General features: G+C 40.4%; 1 long non-coding RNA gene across 1 annotated transcript; it reads left to right on the top strand.

Annotated features, from left to right (window-relative positions):
- Positions 1-1,797: 1,797 nt before the first annotated feature.
- On the top strand, positions 1,798-13,086 carry LOC131187637 (uncharacterized). The gene is made up of 4 exons (XR_009152590.1): positions 1,798-2,526; positions 2,625-2,992; positions 6,250-6,420; positions 7,556-13,086. It is a non-coding gene; the product is annotated as an uncharacterized LOC131187637 (long non-coding RNA).
- The last annotated feature ends 8,464 nt before the right edge of the window (positions 13,087-21,550 follow it).

Genomic DNA, 21,550 nt, shown 5'->3' with positions numbered 1-21,550 from the left:
GATGATCGGCTGTTGTTAGAAGAACATATGACGGCCATCGCCAGGGGAGCTTTTTATCAGGTGTGCCTGATTCGCCAGTTGCGTCCCTTCCTTGACCGGGATTCCCTACGCATGTCCTTGTCACTTCCCGCCTGGACTACTGCAATGCTCTCTACATGGAGCTCCCTTTGAAGAGCACCAGGAAGCTCCAACTGGTCCAGAATGCGGCTGCGCGAATGATAGAAGGGGCACTACGATGCTCCCATATAACACCTCTCCTGCGCAGTCTGCACTGGTTGCCGGTGGTCTTCCAGGTGCAATTCAAGGTGCTGGTTATCACCTTTAAAGCGCTCCATGGCACAGAACCAGGGTACTTACGGGACCGCTTACTGCCACCTATAACCTCCCATCGGCCTGTGCACTCCCATAGGGAGGGCCTCCTCAGGGTGCCGTCAGTCAAACAATGTCGACTGGCGGCCCCCAGGGGGAGGGCCTTCTCTGTGGGGGCTCCTGCCCTTTGGAATGAGTTGCCTCCTGGGCTGCGTCAACTCCCCAACCTCCGGTCTTTTAAACGCGAGCTCAAGACCTTTTTATTTCACCGTGCGGGGCTAGCCTGACGAAATTTTTTAGTGGGGGTTTTATGACGGTTTTGTCTTGTTTTAACTTTATTAGGCCATTTTATAATCAGTTTTTTAATATTGCTTTTAATTTTGTCCATGTCTATGTTATTTTATCTGGCTGTAAACCGCCCTGAGTCCTTCGGGAGAAGGGCGGTATAAAAATCGAATAAATAAATAAATAAAATTGGTTCTACTTTCACGAGCTAGTCTGAGGTCTGAAATTGCCAAGGGTTACTTGTACTTGGATTTCAGCTATGGAAGAGAGTTTTGTAGGCATGGAGTGGTTTCTGTTTCCCTACAAAAATACTGCATTGATCAAATATACTATTGTAACATAATGGTATATTTCCTTACAAAAAAGAAATGTTCAAGTCCAGGTCATTTCTTGGTGATTTCACAAACATGTTCACGAAAAAGCATAACAAACGTCCACGCGAGCTTAAAAGGGCTGTGGATGTCATTATTACTTTTTCTTTGCTCTCTTGGTAAACTCCTTCGCAGAACAGTTCTAAAGTAGTCTTAAACTGAGGAGATGCAGAGTCTCCTAATGACAATCTCCGTCACAGCTGAGAAGCTACTGCGCTAAATCCTCCCAATGCTGGCACCAGTCACGTGTTCTATATTTTTACATACTGGATCTGTCTGTGTGGATCTAATAACAGAAGGAATGTATAAACATAAACATGCACACATCCTTAAATTGCTTCCAGACTGTAGGATTTAATGCAGCTCAGCTTCTTGGTTTTGAGAGCTGGTGCTTCTGTATGACATGGGCAGCTGACACCAAACAAAGGGCACCAGTAAGCCACCAGCAGTGGCACAGCCAAACTCCAGGCCCCAGCTTTTTTCAGAAGAGAGACGTACCTCTGCTTGGCCCTCTGGCTCTTCCTTCCCTTCCCTTGCAAATCGCCAGCAAAGAGTTAAGGGCCGCCCGGTCCCAAGGTGGAAAAAGCGGCTGGAAGGGAAGAAACAGGCAGTCACGCAAGGGGGGCGGCTTCTCACGGCATTGCAGCAGTAACCCTGCTATCCATCTTGTCACAATCCAGGCCCTTATGGCAGGAATAATCTACACTGACAGTGGATTAATCTTCCCTCACACACACAGACATACACACGCAACTCCCAAGGGTGAAAACCGGAAAGCAGGGAGGTGGGGTGGAGGAACAGCTCTTTCCTCCATTGGCTCTGAATCCTTCTGAAGTAGCAGTTAGCAATGATGCTTGGGTTTTTTTATGCTGTTTTATTTTATTATTATTTTAGTTTTTCCTTCCTTTGGCAAGTCTTCTTTTTCTTTGGCAAGATATCCAAGCCTCTGTACTGACCCATAAATACATTGAGGGCAATTCTTTAGAGGCATGGGGAGGACCAAGCTGGCACGCCTTTTTCCTGGAAGCTACCAGCAGGTGTTCAACAATCCGATGAAAAGCTTGTTATCTGTAGCTATTTTTGGAATGATAGGAGGATGTTGCCTTTTAAGCAAAGTGCCTAAATTATTCTTTGCTTAGAGATGGACATTTGGTCTTTCTCAACATCCTGGACTACAAATCCCAACACTGCTTAACAGCATGTTCAATGAGAAAGGACTAGGGGTTTCATCTGGAAATGGTGAGAAACTGCAGTTGATTTTTGCAGTTGCAGGTTCCCTTGTGTCAGGAAATACTCTAGGACACACAGGGTGCAACTCGTTTTACTGAGGCAGAGCTTAAATAGGTATGCTAATTTAGGATTGAAAATATATCCAGAATAATTTTCAAAAGACTTGAGACCATTCTCTTCCTCTAGGATTTGCCAAAGGACTATCTTTTGGTCAGATCAGATGGAGGTCTTTTTTTTTTTTAGTCTGGGACTTATTTATTGCTGAAGATAAAAGAATACACTCCTATCCCATCTCTAAGAAAGGCAATTTCTGGAATAACTACCGGTATATGTAAGTATGGAATTGATCAAATTTGGATTTGAATTTCTATGTCTTAACAGTATTTCAGAAATGTCACCTTTTTTTTTTCTTTTGAATGTACTCTGCAGCATTAGGCTGCAAAAATGCAGATGCTCTCAAGATAGCAACAAAGGGAATGAAGTCAGAACTAAAGAAGCTTCTTGGATGAGAAGCAAAACATCTTCAAAGAACAACCAGAAAGTCCAGTTGCCTCTTGGAAAAGCACCTTTGGGACAAACATGACCTGGATGACTGATGATCTCCAGACATTTAGCAAAGCTCTTTGCTTTCTAGAGACAATTACCTTATCCCATTTTTACTGCAGATAAGTTTATCTCTGTGAGATTTAAAAGTAACCATCACAGTAATCTATGTGGTGGTTGCTAGGAACTGAAAACAGCCTGATGGCACATAATCCATCACAGGAACCAGGACTTTGATATTATCAATTGAATAGGTATGTATCCTTTTCTTTTCCTTTTTAAATGTGAGGCCAGCCAGCAGTATAAAGGATGGAGGGATATGCATCTGAGGAGAAAAATTTGAAAGAATGGAATCCAACTATTTATGAGAGTAGACTGGAATGTTTAGAAATGATTGGTTGTCTGTTTTGTAAATGCTGCAAGTGTAAAATATAGCTCAGGTAGTAGAGAAGCCTGTTATTAGAACACAGAGCCTGCAATTACTGCAGGTTCGAGCCCGGCCCAAGGTTGACTCAGCCTTCCACCCTTTATAAGGTAGGTAAAATGAGGACCCAGATTGTTGGGGGGGCAATAAGTTGACTTTGTAAAAAAAATATACAAATAGAATGAGACTATTGCCTTATACAGTTTAAGCCGCCCTGAGTCTTCGGAGAAGGGCGGGGTATAAATGTAAACAAAAAAAAATGATGGTGAGAGCACACTTATGTGATATGGGTGGCACCTCAGTGGTTCAGGAAGTTGCTGGAAGGCAGAAAAAATTGCAATGTTGTTAAGCTAAAATCGGCAGAATGCAGGAAAAAGAATCTCCAGAGATGGTAGGTAAATAGAGGCACAGATTTGGGGAAGAGATAGAAAGCTCTTCCTAGACTTGCTGGCTCCAGGTTAACATTAAACTAGCCCTCAAAGGCCACACTGTGGGAGGGGGGACAAAACAGAGGGAAAACAAACGGGTTATGGTGGAAGCGGAAAACTGGCTCTGAAGTACATATAAAACCACAACTTTAGGTGCGGAAGGCAGAAGGAAATATGAAACAATCAGTCTCTGGACTCACCAGGCTGTGAACATTGGGAATCACATGGTGCCTAGTCTGGATTGTATGATGGATGGAAGAGATCCAACTTCACCGATGCCTCTTGATGACTCCATAATGTATGAATCCTAGCACCGTTTCCCCGAAAATAAGTCATCCCCTGATAATAAGCCTGTTGAACTCATGCGCTAAAATAAGCCTCCCCCAAAAAATAAGCCCTAGTAAAGGGGTGGGCGTGGCCAGCACAGGAGGCAATCCTTTCCTTCCCCGGTCAGCTAATGGCAGCTGGGCCCCTTAATTGCAACCTATGGATCAGCTGAGCTGATCAGGAGCTGCCACTCGTTCTATCTCTCGCCAGCAGTCTTGGCGGGGTTTGGAAGCTGCAGAGGCGGAATCTGGAGGAGAGAAAGAAAGACTTCTGCTGCTTCTACTTTTGGCTGCATGCAAGGAAAGCAGCAGGAGCAGAAGTCTTTCTCTCCGCCAAACTCCGCCTTTCTTTCTCTCCCCCTAAACTCCACCTCTGTGGCTTCCAAACCCCACCTAGAAGCCGTTGCAGAAGCAGGCAGGAAAAAGGGATGGCGAGGGACTCCATAGAAGCCGTTGGAAGTGGAGAAGAGGCCGAGGCCAGCTGTCTACTGCAGAGTCTTCTGGCTGGTTGGCCTAGAAACTGCAGGGGCCCTCCAGCCGGGCACCCTTCTCTACTTTGCCAACAGCTGGGGCAGAGAAACTGCGAAGGGCGAAAGGAGCCACAGCTCCACATAGGGAGTTTGCGTGGCAGCAGTGCAGCCAGGACAGCGGTGGCTCTGGGAGTGCTCTTCCTGCTCTATGGTGCAGCACATGCACAGCATCTGGCTGGAGTCCCTCGCCATCCCTTTTTCCCGCCTGCTTCTGCAGTGCTGGGATGGTGGCGGCAGCCCTGGCCCTGTATCTGGCCCAGGCCATGGCTTCTCTGCAGGTACTGGTGGTGGGCACTGGCGGCATCGGCTGTGTGCTCAAGGACCTGGTGCTCACCGGCTTCACCCACATCGGCGTAGTGAGGCCTTGGAGGCGTGCGAGCGGGTGTGTGTGTGGACTGGCACTCATGCAGCTTGGCGCCTTCAGGCTGTTTGCATTCCACATATCCCATGGGAGAGGAGGGGCTTGATGGTTCACGGAGGAAGCCTCTCTCTGCTGGACTCCTGGCTGTGTGTGCACAGGCCACCTTGGGCCTCTCAGCAGGCTGTCTATAGGGAAGGCTCGGTGGGCCTTGGAACCGTTGTGGGCCAATGCCATTCATGCACTTCTGAAACATTGATCCTGGGATACCGCTTGGTTGATGAGTGGTGCTCTGCCCGGTTGGAGGGGGGGTTGTACTCCACCTCTTGGAGCAGGATTCTGCAAGGCTTGTTATGCTGTTGCATGCACGAACAGCAGCACCACCGTGAGGTTTGACTTACTAGTAGAGTCGCAAGCGGCAGGATGCCAGCTGTGCCAGTATGATGAAGCTCATGGCAGTGCTGCAGTTCATGCGTGCAACGGTACAACAAGCCTTGCAGAGTCCTGCTCAGGGGCAAACAGCAGGAGCCACAGCAGCACAACACAGACCATGCTCGACGCCTCCTGCACCTCCAAAATAATAAGACATCCCCCCCTCCGAAAGTAAGGCCAAACCCTTATTTCAAACAATATAAGACAGGGTCTTATTTTCAGGGAAACACAGTATTGTTAATTTCCCTCTTGTGTTTATGAATTTTATGTTGTTTCAAAGTCTTGAGTATTGCGTGCATTGTGCTGAGTTAATAGTTTAAGGATATCAGTGTCTCCCCCACCCTCTACAGCAGGGGTGCTTAAATCTGGCCCACGGGGCAGGCCTGAAATAGCAAAGGACTGGCCTGCGGTGCCTCTGGTAGTCCCCACACCCCTGTCAGCCTGGACAGCCTCCTGCCTCCTCCTTTTGCCCGCAGGGTGCTGCAGGAGGCTGTCTAGGCCGAAAACGGCCTGTGGAGGAGGCCTGCATGACCCCCCTTCCCCTGTTTTGGTCAGCACGAGGCTGCAGGAAGCATCCGTTCTGTCTCCCCACTGGCCGGCCCATGGAGAACTAAAATGCTGATCCGGCCCTCGAAGAAATCCATTATGACACCCCTGCTCTACACACACACAACTGAACCTTTGTAATGATTCCACAGACTGACCCTTGGTTTGTGTTCGTAATGTTGTGCCCACGTTTTGTTGATTGTCACAATGCAATGAAGAAATTACTTTAATTCTGGTAGCATGACAATAATTGCTGACAAATATCAATTTTAGAAGCTTTCATTTCTACTATCAGCAAGCAAAGAACATCTTGCACAAACTTTCCAATATTAAACAACATCAATAATACAACCCACTTGTTCCTGTGAAATGCCAGGTTTGGCAGCAATTTGCCTTTGAACGATCTATTAACTTCTTCAGTTGTTTATCAGTTTTTCTTATGTAAAAGTCATTGGTTGTTGTTACAGGTCATCCACTTTGTTCTTGATTACACAATCAACTCTTCCTGGTTCACCATATTTTACATTTTTTGACCAACACAAAGTACTCCACATTTATATTACCATAAACAACCTCACTTTCAACTGGAATGAATTGAAGGATGAAGAAATTCATCAGCAGTCAAGAATTCAATCATGGTATGTAGCTTAAAGTGCACTGATCCATACTCACTGAAAACTTTCATTTCACAAACACTAGCAATACAGCTTTTTGTCATAGAAATTTCCTGACAACTGAAATTAAAAAACAGAAAAAATGTCAGAATTTCTAAATCATCAATTTTGCCACGTTAGAAACTTAGAGGCATTACTTTTCATTCAACTCTTGCATTTTCTCAGTGTCATTTTAGAGACCAATGTTTTTATGGTTCCATTTCATTGCTAAATTGGAGCCTGATCACACATCTTCTTGCTGCTATTTGTTTTTGAGCACTCATGACATTAATTTCATGAACATTTTAATGGATTCTTAGTTCCCTTTTGGGCAAAGTCTAAAGAGGACAGAAAGGATGAAATATAACTTCCATTTTCCCTTGTGTTGGAAGCAGTGACTATTGCTCTTAAATCTGTCATGTACAAAATTTGTTATTCCTTCACTTTGTTAAAATTACTTTTATTTGTCCAGATTTCCAAGTAGCAATAGCATATACACTAATTCATCATCCCTTTGCATTCTTTAAAAAGTTCACAGGATGGAGGCACTAACCCTCCAGCCAATATTCTATAATAATTATAGTTGTTTACAATTATTAATAGATACGACCATAAGATTCCATAAATGTATTGTCCATCTTTTTTATTTTAAAAATGCTTCTCTTTTGCATTGAGTAGTTTGTAAAGGGGCGGTTTTTTGAACCTTAAGGTACTGTTTGCTTTGCTGGGGTAAATACAGATTTTTATTTTGTATCTGTATGATCCATGCCTATCATTAAATTAATACCAGTTTTAGAGGAGAGAATATAGAGATGTGAAAATATTGAAAGAATATAGGTGGCCCTCCCAAAGGTGTTTTTTCAAAAGGCAACTGCACTTTGTTTTTCCTTGAAGACTTCATTTCTCATCCAAGAAGCTTTTTCAGTTCAGTCACTCAGAACTGAAGAAGCTTCTTAGATGATAAGCAAAACATCTTCAAGGAAAAACAAAGTCCAGTTGCCTTCTGAAAAACCACCTTTGCAAATAACCATGACCTGGGTGACCGAGAATCTCCATAGATATATAGGTGGCTCTCTTTTAATGACCGTTCATTCACTGATTGAACTTGTGATTTTGACAGGTCCTCAACATTCCATCCATCAGCTCCCAGAGTCGTGATTAAACTTGGCAACCAGTCTGGACTTCCAACCTTTGCAACATCCTGAAATGGTTCTGTGGAAACCAAGAGGTCCTCTTGTATCCATGCATACCTGAGATTTCTCACAGGCACGATACAGTCCAATCCAATGTGATTGTCACGTGCTCATCCCAAGAGGAGGCTAAAGCCTCAGTCAAGCCATGCAACAGGGCATGGGAACAACTCCAAGCTAATTCTGAAACCCATTTGGCTCATCAGGAATCTGGGGTTGACTGATCAAATAAGCCTTTCCTCCTTGAGGCAGGAGCAACCACAGAGAATATCAAGGTTAACAGAGAATTGTCTGTCCATGATAAGGAACCAATGGTAACATTCCCAACTCCCAATCACAGCACCACTAACTAAGACAAAACCCAGAACTATTGTGTGACCCCCACTGTCAATAACCTGCATCAGTTTGATGGCTGCTGTAGTAGCCATGATCATGGTAGAATGTGGATATTCATTAAGATGAAGAGACGAATCAAAATTCTCATTCTGAAAACCATTTATGAGAAACAAGAAATTATTTTAAGGGATGAGTTCAGAAAAAGAATGATTCAGAACAAGGGGCTGTATGATAATAATGCAAGCAAATGTATAATAATGGCACAACTGGAAAAGACAGCAAATTTTCAAGACATTAACAGTTTTAGATATGCAGATAATACCATATTATTGGTTGATAATAAAAAAGAGTTAGAAGAGTGCATCATGATTGTAAAAAACAGAAAGTGACAAATGTTAAATATTAAAGAAAAATAATGGCAGGCAGTATGCTTACTGAATTTACAGTAAGTTCCTGGCAAAGCAGTATTTGGAGGGGGTTTGAACAGAGACACTACTCGGGTATAATCCTATTTAGGTCTTCGGCCACTCTTGTATTCTAGGGTGCAATTTATTTATTTATTTATTTATAATTTAATTTCTATACCGCCCTTCTCCCGAAGGACTCAGGGCGGTTTACAGCCATATTAAAATACAAATATAAATAACAATTTTAAAAACCAATTAAAACCAAATATTTAATGGCCAAATCAACTAAAACGGTCAAAGACCAATTTAAAACCCATTTAAAATTACAATAAAATATTTGTTAGGCTAGTCCCGCGCAATGAAATAGTAGAGTCTTCAGTTCACGTTTGAAGGCCCGGAGGTCAGGGAGTTGGCGTAACCCCGGAGGCAGCTCGTTCCATAGGGTCGGTGCTGCCACAGAGAAGGCCCTCCCCCTGGGGGCCGCCAACCGACATTGTTTGGTTAAGCCCCAACAGCACTGTTCATTATATCCTCAAGAAAAAACTCCAAGCACCCTCTGGAAATCAGAAGGATCCATAACATGCCTAAAGTAGACTGATCTACAAGGTCAGTGCTACCTGTGGATATTCATTGCACTGATCAAGGGAGCCAGAAAGTGCTCTTGCCATAGCAAGATCCAATAACTCAAGAGTATAATCCAATTGCAATAGGTGGCCCTATATGTGATTGAGGCCCAATTACCTTGGGCATGCTCACGGTAGTCATAGTGGTTATGAACTCAAGCTGATTGTTTCCCACCCACCCCCCAGCTTTGAGAAGTTAGATGAAAGTCCTCCAGTACTATTGGGATACTCGGCTGCAGATCCTAGGCAAAGGCCAGGACTCAGATAGGGAGTGATAGTGGATAGTGGATAGTACAACAGCAGCCCCAACTTGTCACTCCATGAGCTGCTGCAAAAAAAATTATGATGATTCAATATTATAGGAGGCATATGTTTAAAACTGTGAAAAGACTGGCATCAGTTTACTTACCAGATGCTTGTTTCCTGGCCGATTTAACATATAGGTCTGTAGTCAGTTATAACCACATTGCTGTATTCTTTTCAGACATGTGATTTCTCTAAAAGTATGGTTTTCTCCTGAAGAAAAATGTGTATGTTTATAGATCATTATGCTTATGCCAATTCTGTATTTCTTCTCTATTTGTCATACTATCTGGGTTGAGTCACTTTTAATGCACTTTGAACCCTTGCGCCCGTTTAGTTTTGTAAGCAGAGAGCTTTGTTCTGACACTGTATTTTCCAGTGCCCCTTGTTTATCAGACCCAAGAAGCTGTATTTAAATCACCAAACCCATGCAAACACTTCCTGATTGATAACCTATGTCCTTCTACAGATACTGCTCGACTAACCAGCAGCCACTTAGTGACCATTCAAAGTTATGATGGACCTCCAGAGATCTACTTACAACCTGGTTTTCAAATTCTGAAGGCTCTCCACTCTCACGTAATCATGTTTTGGTCATTCGGTAACCAGCCCACATTTACAGCCATTGCAAGTGTCCCACCGTCATGTGACCAGAATTTATATTTTTTTTGCCAAAAATCAATATTTTACTTCTGGTTTCTGGCAAAAATAGCAGAATAACAGAATAATAGAATGACAAGAGTTAGAAGGACCTTGAAGGTCTTTTAATCCAAACCCTTGCTCAGGCAGGAAGCCCTATACAATTTCAGACAAATGGTTGTCCAATCTAGCCATTATAGGTACAATGGATTTCCAATGTATTTTTTGCCAGAAATGAGAAAAAATGGATCTGTTTAATGACCACAATGTTCAGTTAGCAATCATCACAAAAGAGTAGATAAAATCCACTATCATATGGTGACCTGCTGAACAACTGGTTACACGTCAATAACTTCCTGGATAACGAATATTTTGAACATATTTTGCCAAAAATATATATATATAACCATTAGCTGGCAGGAAAGAATTTGAGCTGAAAGGGTCAAAGTTTAAATCATGAATTAACCTACTGAAAAATCACTCTGGTTTTTGGGGGCCAGAAGCAGCACTGCCCCCACATCCTTAACTACAAAAGGGGTCACACCCTGGGCCATTAGCAGAGACATGAGCTCATTCCCTGAACCTGCAGTACAAGATGAATAGAATTGCAACTGTCAATGAATGATCCTACAAGTGCACAGGTGGCAGCTAGGAACAGACTAAAACCAGAAAAAGATGACATGCCAGTTCTTTTCTAGAAGGGTCATACTTAGCTTTTCATTATTTCATCTCTTCTATATGATTTTAAGATATCGAAATGGAGCCCTAATTTTATGCCTAACGTAATTATATAAATATAATTTATGCCTAATCTGGCTTCTTTGCAGAGATACTGGTGATTTGAGAAAAATAAAAATATAGAGCCCAAGTTCTTTTTCTCACTGAATGCTATGACTATACTGTATTATGTATTTACCGTGATAGCTGATAAATTAGTTATAGGCATATCAAACTGGAGGCCGGAACTGGCCCACGGGGTGCTTAGATCTGGCCTGAGGGGCCGCCCTAGAAACAGTGAAGGACTGGCCCGCGGGGCTTTTGCCAGTGGAAACAGAGCTCATAAGGACTGTGGGCAGCCCTCCTGACCTCCATTTTCACTGGCAGAGAGTTGCAGGAGGCTGTCACAGCTGAAAACGGAGTTCAGGAGCCCGTTTTCCCTGGCAGAGCACTCACACCACCACAAGCGCCCCATCATGTTGAGTTGGCCATGCCCCCCCTACCCACCCACCCCAGGTCAAACACAACTCTGATGCAGCCATCAATGAAATCGAATTTGACACCCCTGACCTAGTACATGAGTGAAAAAACCCAAAATATAGAAATTACTTTTGAGTTTATATTTATTTTACTATCTTGAATGATTTAGATAAAGCCACTTCCATCTATAGGCCCAGGAGAATACCTTAATCCCAATGTTTTAAATTTGTAAGGTTTTTTTTAAAAAACCCTCATTTATTTAAAATCAAAAATCTTCTAGACAGTTGTAGATTTGGCTCTTCTGTAAAGCATAAACTGACAGCACCTCACTTCCTCTGCCCCAAATTAAATCTAACCAAGAAGAGTTTCTTCAAGGAAATGGAGGAAACAGATCCGACTCAGAATTTCAATGTGTGATCATTAGAGACCAGTTTGGGTTTATTTAATGCTAACATCTGGCTGAAAAAATTCTGACTCACTTTTTGCTGCCCAGATATGGGAGCTTTGGGATTATTGGTTGATTAATGGGAGGCATAGCAAACTTTATCCAGGAAAGAAAATGGTAAATTAAAGCCATATGTTTTGGAAAGAAGTTGATTTTTAAAGGCTCCTTCCTAATCTGGACACCATGTAGCAGTTGGAAATATATTGCCAATATCAACGATCATTACTATTGGTTTTATTACTGGATGCTAAAGATGAGCAGAAGTGAAGCTGTCAGGCTGGCTACCTTGCAGACTTGTTATGAGAATGCCATGTGCTGACTTTAAGAGACACAGCTTCTACATAAAGAAGAGACTCACTGTTGTCCAGATCCCACTTTATTCTGGGAGCGATTAAGGTGAACATCTTATAGGATTTGTCCAGTGACATCTATGTCCCAAGACTTTGCTGGGGGGACCATCTGAAACCCGGGCCAGTGAAGAGAGGCTCTTAAGGCTTTGTGGGGAATGGCAAAGGATCATGTGGCAATGTGCAAGTCCACGATGCAAAGTAGTTGGCAGAGCTAGGATTTCCTCTTGGTCATTTGGGTGTAGGGGGGATGCCTTCGGTTTTGCTTTGGTGGGCTGCTAACAAGAGTTATTGAATTGCCATGAATTGTGCCAGCAGTACAGTACAAGAACAATTATTCTGTTCTGGAAGGAATATTCCTTTCATCTAATTTAATGAAAAGAACGAGTAGGGGTGACATTATAGCAGTGTTCCAATATTTAAGGGGCTGCCACAAAGTAGAGAGGGTCAGTCTATTCTCCAAAGCACCTGAAGGCAGGACAAGAAGGAACAGATGGAAACTAATCAAGGAAAAAACCAATCTAAAACTAAGGAGAAATTTCCTGACAGAATAATTAATCAGTGGAACAATTTGCTTCCAGAAATTGTGGGTGTTCCAACATTGGATGTTTGTCTGAAATGGTGTAAGGTTTCCTGCCTGAGCCAGGTGTTGGACTAGAAGACCTCCAAGGTCCCTTTGAACTCTGTTATTCTTTCCCATCTAAAGTTCCTTCAGCCAGTTCTCCTCTTCAAATAATATCTTTCATTACTTTATCCTCTGTTATCTTGCTCCTCTTCTGTGCCTCCACTCATTTCTTCCTTGTCCTTCCTTGTCCTGATTTTAATTCCCTATATCTTATTTCAAGAAGAGTCTGTGCATTTGACTTCATAGAACCACAAGAAAAAAGAATTACCCACAATAGAAGAATGGATATTGAAAGTTTCCAATTTGGCTGAGATGGCTAAAATCTCAGCCTTCTTGAAAGACAGCACTCAAGAAAAATATCTAAATGAATGGAAGAATTGACTATATTCAAAATAGATATCAGATTAAGAGATATCAGATTGCCTTTGAATGAAGGATGTGGTTTTTGATTTTAATGGAAGAAGTCAGAGAAGGATTATAATTGGGTTAGATTTCGAAAATTTTATGTATGAATGTTTGTTTATTGAACTATACCTTGTGTTTGCTCCGGGAAGTCAGGGGGGGAGGGGGGTTTTGGAGGGAGGGGGGAAGGAGGGGGGAGGGGAAAAATTCATTTGTTTTTGTAAAACTTTTTCAGTAAAAAAAAAGGGAGCACAAGCTTGCCTACCATTCCTGTCCTACTGTTTCCTTTCATTATATCCAATTAATATAGTTATTAAATACTTATGCTCATATATATGCTTAGATATTATATAGTTATTTTCATGCTTATGCTTATATATACTGTTGTGACAAAATAAATAAATAAATAAAATGTTATATCCCTTGAAATCGTTGTTTTTTTTTTTTTTTAAAAGAACCACCAGTACCAAATTGCAGGAATCGCCCTTCCAGAAAGCAGGTGGTGGCACTGGATAGGCATAAGTGCAATGCCGGCCTCACCTTCGCTCTGTAAAGCAGCCCAACTGCCCTGGGTGCAATTGACTGAGATTCCATTCCCAGCCTTCTTGGTTTCTATCCCTGAGATGCAAGCGGTACTTGTTTGTCTCAGGCAGAAAAATATTTTGGACCAATTCCTGGCAAATCCAGACCATGATGAATTACCATTGGTTTCTTGATTGCCTGCCTGACCATCTCCTCCTGGCCAATTTCAGTTCGAGTCTTTCCTGGGTCAGGGTACTTTTTCACAGCCAGTTCTGCACGCAATGCTTGGAGGCAGGAGAACTCCCCAATGCACGCACACTCTCGGAAAAGAAATACATGGGGGCAGAACTCCAAATTCTCCCCCCCCCTTTTCTCTTGCTCCCAGGCAGAGCTGGCAGGAATTAAGAAGAGCAGTGCTTTGCAGCCTGGAATGGATTGGATTACACTGTAACAGGCTGTTAGCAAGTGGAACATTTCTCGCAGAGCTGGGATACTGGTTTGCATGCATAACCTTTGCACAAGAATCCAATTTCCCTTCAGTTCCTTTAATATGCTAAGGTTGTCCATATTTATTAGTTATGAGGAGGAGACTGACAACATACACCTTCATTGCCTCTTATGTATCATTTCAAGAATGCTGCTGATACTCTGGTATGCTACCTAATGGGCAAGATGGGGAACATCTGTACTAAAATTAAAACCGGAGTTTTAAAAATTAAGAAAGGAGTGCTGATGTCCCATAAGAGATTAAATTGGGGATGAAAGTTCTGCCTATTTTCAACAGAATTGTTACCTCCTGAAAAAGCAGGTTTCAAACAAGATTGGAAAAGAATAGAATGCGATGGCTTCTGGATTCCTTTCCACACCATTCAGTAACAGTATGTTTGTGCTCGGGGTGTGTGTGTGTGTCCGTGTGTCTTTCTGTGTAAGGAAGTTATCGTACATTTTGTGTTATGTTGAACCTGTGTGTGTTTTACTTGTGCATGGGGAACTACACAGCTGACTTGCATGTGCTCTGTTCTGGGTGCATGACCAGGAGGAAAGGGAATTAAAAATGGAGTAGTCACTGCCCAGTTGCCCTTCTTATAAGAGTCCACTGGATAAATGTTACTCTGGATTTTCTTTTTCTCCACAACTGCAGTCATATCCGGTCATTTTCAAACTCAGCTTTTTTTTTTTTTTGCTTGTTTTTCCTGCTGTGCCACTTCTGTACTACTTTTTGCCTGGTTTAGAGAGATGTATCCTGCTGACTGATTGACAGACAGTCAAACTGGATGTCTTTTTCCCCATTTTTTCTGCTATTGCACTGGAGAGAATTTTTAAAAAAGAAAACAGCTCCAAAACATTTTATAAGTTTGAGAATTTATAACTTAAATCTTGGAGCTGTCAAACTTCAAACTCTTAAAATGGTTGTCAGACAGCTGGCAAATATCTTTCTAGAATAATAGGGTGAACCTATATCCAATGTACCTAAGTTAAATCCTTGTAGTCGTAGGGCCCTGTGGCATTCTGATCTAGCATGTTTGTTAAAGGCTCATTCACACAAACAGCATAAATGGAGTGCAGTCCATGTAGAACAGTGTGGAAATTAACTCAGAGAATCTATTTCTTATGCTAGGAAAAATTCCTTTTCTCTTTAAGGCTGAGAGCAAATCATTCTCTCCAAGAAGTTATTTTTTAATACGTGAAATAATAAGCTGTCTTGGAGAATAAAAACAGAAGGTCAGATTTTCAAGAAGAATTTAGAAGGCTTGGATAGAGACCTCACTCTTTGCTTTACTCAAGATGTCTCAAAGAATCGTAGCAACATCACTATAGCCAGCTGAGAGAAACCAAAGTGGAAATAACTCCATGTCAGACAAAAGCTGCAAACAAAGCCCATCGTCTGAACTCTACTTACACCCTATGAATGCTTATCAAGAGCAGACTGCCCCTTGTTGTAAGAGGGCCAGGACTGCCCTCATTATTATAGTCCAGACATTGTGCTTCCCTTGCAATAAAGAAGTTAAATAATTGGCAATTAGTTTGCTCCTTTTGTTTAGCTATATTGTTTTCCATAAAGCCTTGGGCAGAATACATTTGTTAATCTTTAAAGTGCCACAAATTTGTTGTTTCAGCCAGAACTAATTTCACATGGCTGTCCTTCTGGAAACTGTAAGTTTAATTACAATTGAGTGTCTATGCCATTTTTTCTCTCAGTTTCAGAGGAAACAACCAAATTGCTGCCCCTTTTTAATCTAAAAAAGCTTTTTCCCTCTTCTTTGTACTGGGAAACATCAGTGCTGTACCTTCATAGTGCTACTTCTATCTTCTGCTGCTTATTGAGCTGTCCTTATCAATACTCTTTAGTTAAAAACAATGTTATGAGTATAAAATGAGAGTGAAGTAGGTGAGTTAGTATTTCTGTCTTTCTGTCAGTCTTTCTAATTCTTTCTCTTTGGATTGGCCAAAAAAAAGCGAAGTAAAAGAGAAGGAGAAAATGTTTTCTCTTAAATGGACAATATTGTACGGGAGAGATACTTGTGGAAAAGGGCAAATAATCAGTTTGTAATAAATCCGACCTGTTAACGCTGAATGGGTTCTTTCGTTCACTGCTTTTGTTTTTTTCCTGACTGCTGGCCCTACAATCGATGAGAATAAATATGACCGATGTAGTTTATTATGTAAGTTTTATATTTTAGGTTACATTTTTGTTTGATTATGGGTTAAAATTTACTTTTTGATTTCCAGAATATAAAATGTTTAAAGAAAATTTCTAAATCTTCTTTCAAAGATATATCTAAGCATGTTTTTTTAAAAATGCTTTAATTTACATTTAATTAAAACTAGGCTATAGGAATGGCTATATAAATGCAGAAGAGACTCTGAACACATACTTTGCCTTAAAATATGGTTGACACTGTATGAAGCTCAGAGGCAATGTACAGTGATGAATGCCACTTCTATTATTTATTCTTATTTATTTATTGAAAGGTATAGTATCCCTGTATATGGGGGGTTCATTTAGCTTTCTCTGTAAATATTGTTGAAAGACCTTTCCTCTATAAAGCCATACTGTTCTATCCTTCTCTTACAATCACTATTAGCATAGCATAGCTCTGGTTTCTTCTTCCCAAAAACTTGAAAAGAAGAAAAAAATCCACAAGTTTAGCATTGCTGTATTCATTATTTCAACAATGTTTTATTACTCTGAGAAATGGAATTTTCAGGCTAATAAATCAGATTCAATTACTTAAATTGAAGAACTGTTATCTTGCATTTAAATATATATAGCCATTCATTTTACAACTGTCATCACTAAACCATGCAAATGACTGGTTTCCATCAGTTTTATTCTGTCTGATTTTATTTTTATAGAGAGGCAACAGAAGGAAAGAGCACACACTGAAACACTCCAGTTTAAATTAAACAGCTGTTATGAAAAGGTTCTTTGGGGCCGTTTCTAATGGGCTGTTCCAAGTTAATAACTATCCATTCAAATGGCTACCGAGTGAGGGGTTGCAATCATCAATACTAAGAGCAAGGCTGTGAAATTAACTGTCTTGTATATAAGTGAAGAGTAAATAATTCAGAGCAATACTTGTTGAAGGTCTCCAGGCAGGAATTCTCAATATTCATGAAGAATTCTGCACTGCTCTATTATTCTTACTTTTTTTTTCTTTTGTTTCTATTCTTACAGCCTTATAGTTCACTACCTGAACTATAAACAAACCCTATATTAGGGAAAGATCTCAGAAATAAGGGCCACCAATACTTTAATTTGTTTACATCAGTCAATAAGTAGCCACCATTCCTGGACCAAAACATTTTTTTAAAATTATTTTAATTTTTTAATACTATAAAATCTAAAATTAACTTCTCTGTGTTGCTTGAACTTCTCCTTCCATAAACAAAAACCTGTTTGCTCATTAGAAAAATGAACTGCTAGAACTCTTTACCTAGTCTTGGCTACATCAAATCAATGGATCTCTTACATGTATATATATATATGTACGCAGCTTGAGTCACTTGTAGATTTAACTGCATTTAATACTAGTGCTGAGATTCTGTAAATGGATGAAACTAATCAAGGAGAGAAGCTACCTAGAACTAAGAAAAAAATTCCTGACAGTTAGAACAATTAATCAGTGAAACAATATGCCTCCAGAAGTTGTGAATGCTACAACACTGGAAGTTTTTAACAGGAGATTAGACAACCATTTGTCTGAAATGGTACCGGTATAGGGTTTCCTGCCTGAGCAGGGGGTTGACCTAGGAGACCTCCAAGGTCCCTTCCAACTCTTGTTATTCTATTCTAAATGTGATCTGTGCCTTTGATCCTAAGCAAAGAATTCTTCTATATATCATAGCTTCTCCCTTGTTTTGTCTAATCAAAGTTCCTGGTTACCAATGTGAAGACCCACAGATTTTTAAGCTGGGCTATTGTGCTACATTATGTGATTTTACTTTTACCTCAGAGTGATGTAACTATAATTAAGCCATGGTTTATGGTGGCCAACCAGCATATTGTTTGAAACTCATAGAACACCCCACCCTCTAAGTAAATGGACCCCAAATGTTTTTTTAGCAGATGTTTAAGTGGTGATTTTTCACACATTCTTCATCCATTTTGGGAGTATAACCTTTGACAATTCCACACATAACTCAGTATAGTCCTCAAGCCAATGGTAGAGCTACATTCTGGGCTTAGTGCCATGTGCAAACTCAATCCATTATAATTTAGCAAACAAGCAAGCAAATAGTACATGAATCTTAATGATAAACATGGAACAGCAAGCATTTTCTACACAATCCATTGTATAAGCTGGCCAGAACCTTTTTCCTTCCATACAATGAGAATAATATTTTACCAAACAACTTTTCAATTCTCTTGTATGGAGACCAAGCTACCTTAAGTCATATGGACTGGAGTCAACCTGGTTGAATTCCTACATCAGACTCTTGTCTCCAAATCCAAAATCTGAAAAGCTAGTATTGGGAATGATGGGGCATAGAAGCAAGTCTAAACATATTTACAAGCTTCAAATCTTCATCCAAATGAAGTTTAGTTAAAACCATTCTGAACAATTTGATTCACTGAATCAAAAAGCAACCTTCCAGCTTAGTAATACTACCCAAGTATGGCCTCTCCTATTATTGCTGGTTTTGCAACTGCAAGCAGGCAGCAAAAGGTTTACTGCATATCTTATAAGCATATAACAACCTGTTGGCACAGAATAAATTGATCAATGAGATATGCCACACTGTGAGATTTGGAAGTAAAGTTTCAGGCCAATTTCAGATCATCTTCACAACTTTCAGGTCTTGTATGTTTTCCATACTTTGCATATTTTTTCTATCTCACTTCTCTGGATGGAATCATATGATACAGTTAAAGTGTAAGAAAGCTAGTTTTAGACATGTTTGCACAGTGCAGTAAGTCATAACTTATTTAGTTATAGAACAGCATGTGGTGTGAATCTAGATATTGTAGTTTATAAATTATAGTTACGATTTAGCCATGGTGGCTAAATTTAAACCATACCGTGGTTTAGCACTATGTTAATGGAATCCATCTCTCCGAATTTAAAGGGAGATACTTTGGGCAACATCTACAAAATATTACATGTAGGTAGCATAAACAGGCTACTTAAATTATTTTTAGTACAAATTCCAACAGATGTACAAACTGGCAAATGTCAGCTTAAAAGATTTTAATTACAATCAATACCAACAGCAACACTGAACAAAGCTTACAACTTTGTAGGAAAAAAGAAAAAAAATCACTGAATAAACAAAATATGCATCTATTTATTTATTTATTTATTTAATCAAATTTGTATACCGCCCTATCTCCCGAGGGACTCAGGGCGGTTCACAGGCCAATAAAAACATATAAATACAAATTAAGATCACAATTAAAAAACTTATTCTAAAGCCAAATTAATTAAAATGATATAAATACTAAAACCAATTAAAATCAATATAAATTTAAAACCTAGTCCAGTCCTGCGCAAATGAATAAATATGTTTTAAGCTCGCGGCGGAAGGTTCGAAGGTCCGGAAGTTGACGAAGTCCTGGGGGGAGTTCGTTCCAGAGGGTGGGAGCCCCCACAGAGAAGGCCCTTCCCCTGGGTGTCGCCAGACGACACTGCCTAGCTGACGGCACCCTGAGGAGTCCCTCTCTGTGAGAGCGCACGGGTCGGTGAGAGGTATTCGGTAGCAGCAGGCGGTCCCGTAAGTAACCCGGCCCTATGCCATGGAGAGTTTTAAAGATGGTTACCAAAACCTTGAAGCGTACCCGGAAGGCCACAGGTAGCCAGTGCAGTCTGCGCAGGATAGGTGTCACGCGGGAGCCACGGGGGGCTCCCTCTATCACCCGCGCAGCCGCATTCTGAACTAACTGCAGTCTCCGGATGCCCTTCAAGGGGAGCCCCATGTAGAGAGCATTGCAGTAATCCAGGCGAGACGTCATGAGGGCGTGAGTGACCGTGCATAGGGCATCCCGGTCTAGAAAGGGTATTGTTTCAAATTCATATAAATATGCCTAAAAATGACATTTTCCTACATCAATCCCATTAAATGAAGAAATTTTGCACACAAGCAGTACTGACAGTTAAATAGCACTTGTCTCAGAATTTTCCCTAATTCATGAATAATATAGAACCTTTGAAATTATTCCAGCATGGCTTTAAAAAATTTGTATTTACACAGAGAGAGAGAGAGAGAGAGAGAGAGGGAGGGAGGGAGGAAGAGAGAGAGGGAGAGGGAGAGAGAGAGAGGGAGGGAGAGAGAGAGAAGAAAGAACAATGATAATAAATATACTGATTTTCAGCAATTTAGAGCAGCCCACCCACACTGGCCATCAAGACCAGTCTGGATTCATTCAATAGCAACTTGTTCTTGGTACATCTGAAACTCCACACTCCACACAGGAAGGCTATTTTGTTAAGAAACTTGCCCATATGAAAAATCAGGAGTCTGGTCACATTTTTTTGTGTTTAACCTTTGTTATTAAAGGCATAAAGCATTAAGACAAATAAATCAAAAAAGGCACAAACAGGAAAAATTGTTACATGTAGTTAGATTATTATTTTTTTGGAATAGTATAAAATATTGAACATAGTATCCTTTTTTTATAAAAAGTTTTTAATTTTTTCTTTTCTTATACACATATTGTAAATGTACATTCTCTTGTCCATAAATAATCATACATATTTTTTCTAAAGAAAGCACAAAGATAAAACATTTTAATTACATTCAAGGTTGCTCTTCTACCCTTTCTTTTCCTTCATTTCACAACAAACCCTTTCTCCTCTTTCCCGTCCCTCTCTCCTCACCTTTCCTACTTTCTTCCTCCTCCTCTCCTTCCTACTTCCCCTTCCTCTCCCATACTCCTCCCCTTTTCCTCCTTTCTCACCTTCACTCCTACTCTTGTCCCCTATCCTAACTTCCTCTCCTTCCCCTTTCTTCCATTCCTCTCTCTCCCTCTCCTCCTCTATCTTACCCTCTGTTCCTCTCTTCTTTCTTTCTTCTTTGTTGTATAATATTTCCCTTATTTGGTATCCGAGCAATTCCGATTCTGTAATAATATATACTTTCTTTTCAATTTTCCATTTTACCCAATCTATCATTTCATAATTGTGCATTTATATTTATAATTTAAATAATAAATAATAAATAATAAAAAATTTATAAAAATTTAAATAATAAATAATAAATAATAAATAAATAATCTTCTTTCTTTCCCCCCCATCCACCTTTTCCATTTAATCTGGCATTATCTGGGTTTCTATTTCTTTTTTGTTATTTCCCTCATTTAGCTTTCTATAATTTAAATTATTTATCTATCCTCTTTTATTCGTATCTCTTTTCTAACCATACACTTTCCCATGTCTTGAAATACACCGATTCCTCTTTACTTTTTATTCTTAATCTATTCATTTCCGCACAGTCTAAAATCTTTTTTATTACTTCACCTTCTGACGGGATTCTCTCTGTCTTCCAATTTTGCGCAAATACAATTCTTGCTGCTGTTATTACATGTATAATTAAATACATATCTTCTTTGCTATATCTCTCTGGCAAAATACCCAATAA

This window comes from Ahaetulla prasina, chromosome 1 (assembly GCF_028640845.1).
Source record: "Ahaetulla prasina isolate Xishuangbanna chromosome 1, ASM2864084v1, whole genome shotgun sequence".
Taxonomy (NCBI): domain Eukaryota; kingdom Metazoa; phylum Chordata; class Lepidosauria; order Squamata; family Colubridae; genus Ahaetulla; species Ahaetulla prasina.
Note: the sequence above shows the minus strand (reverse complement) of the source record. Positions and strands in the feature narration are given on the sequence as shown.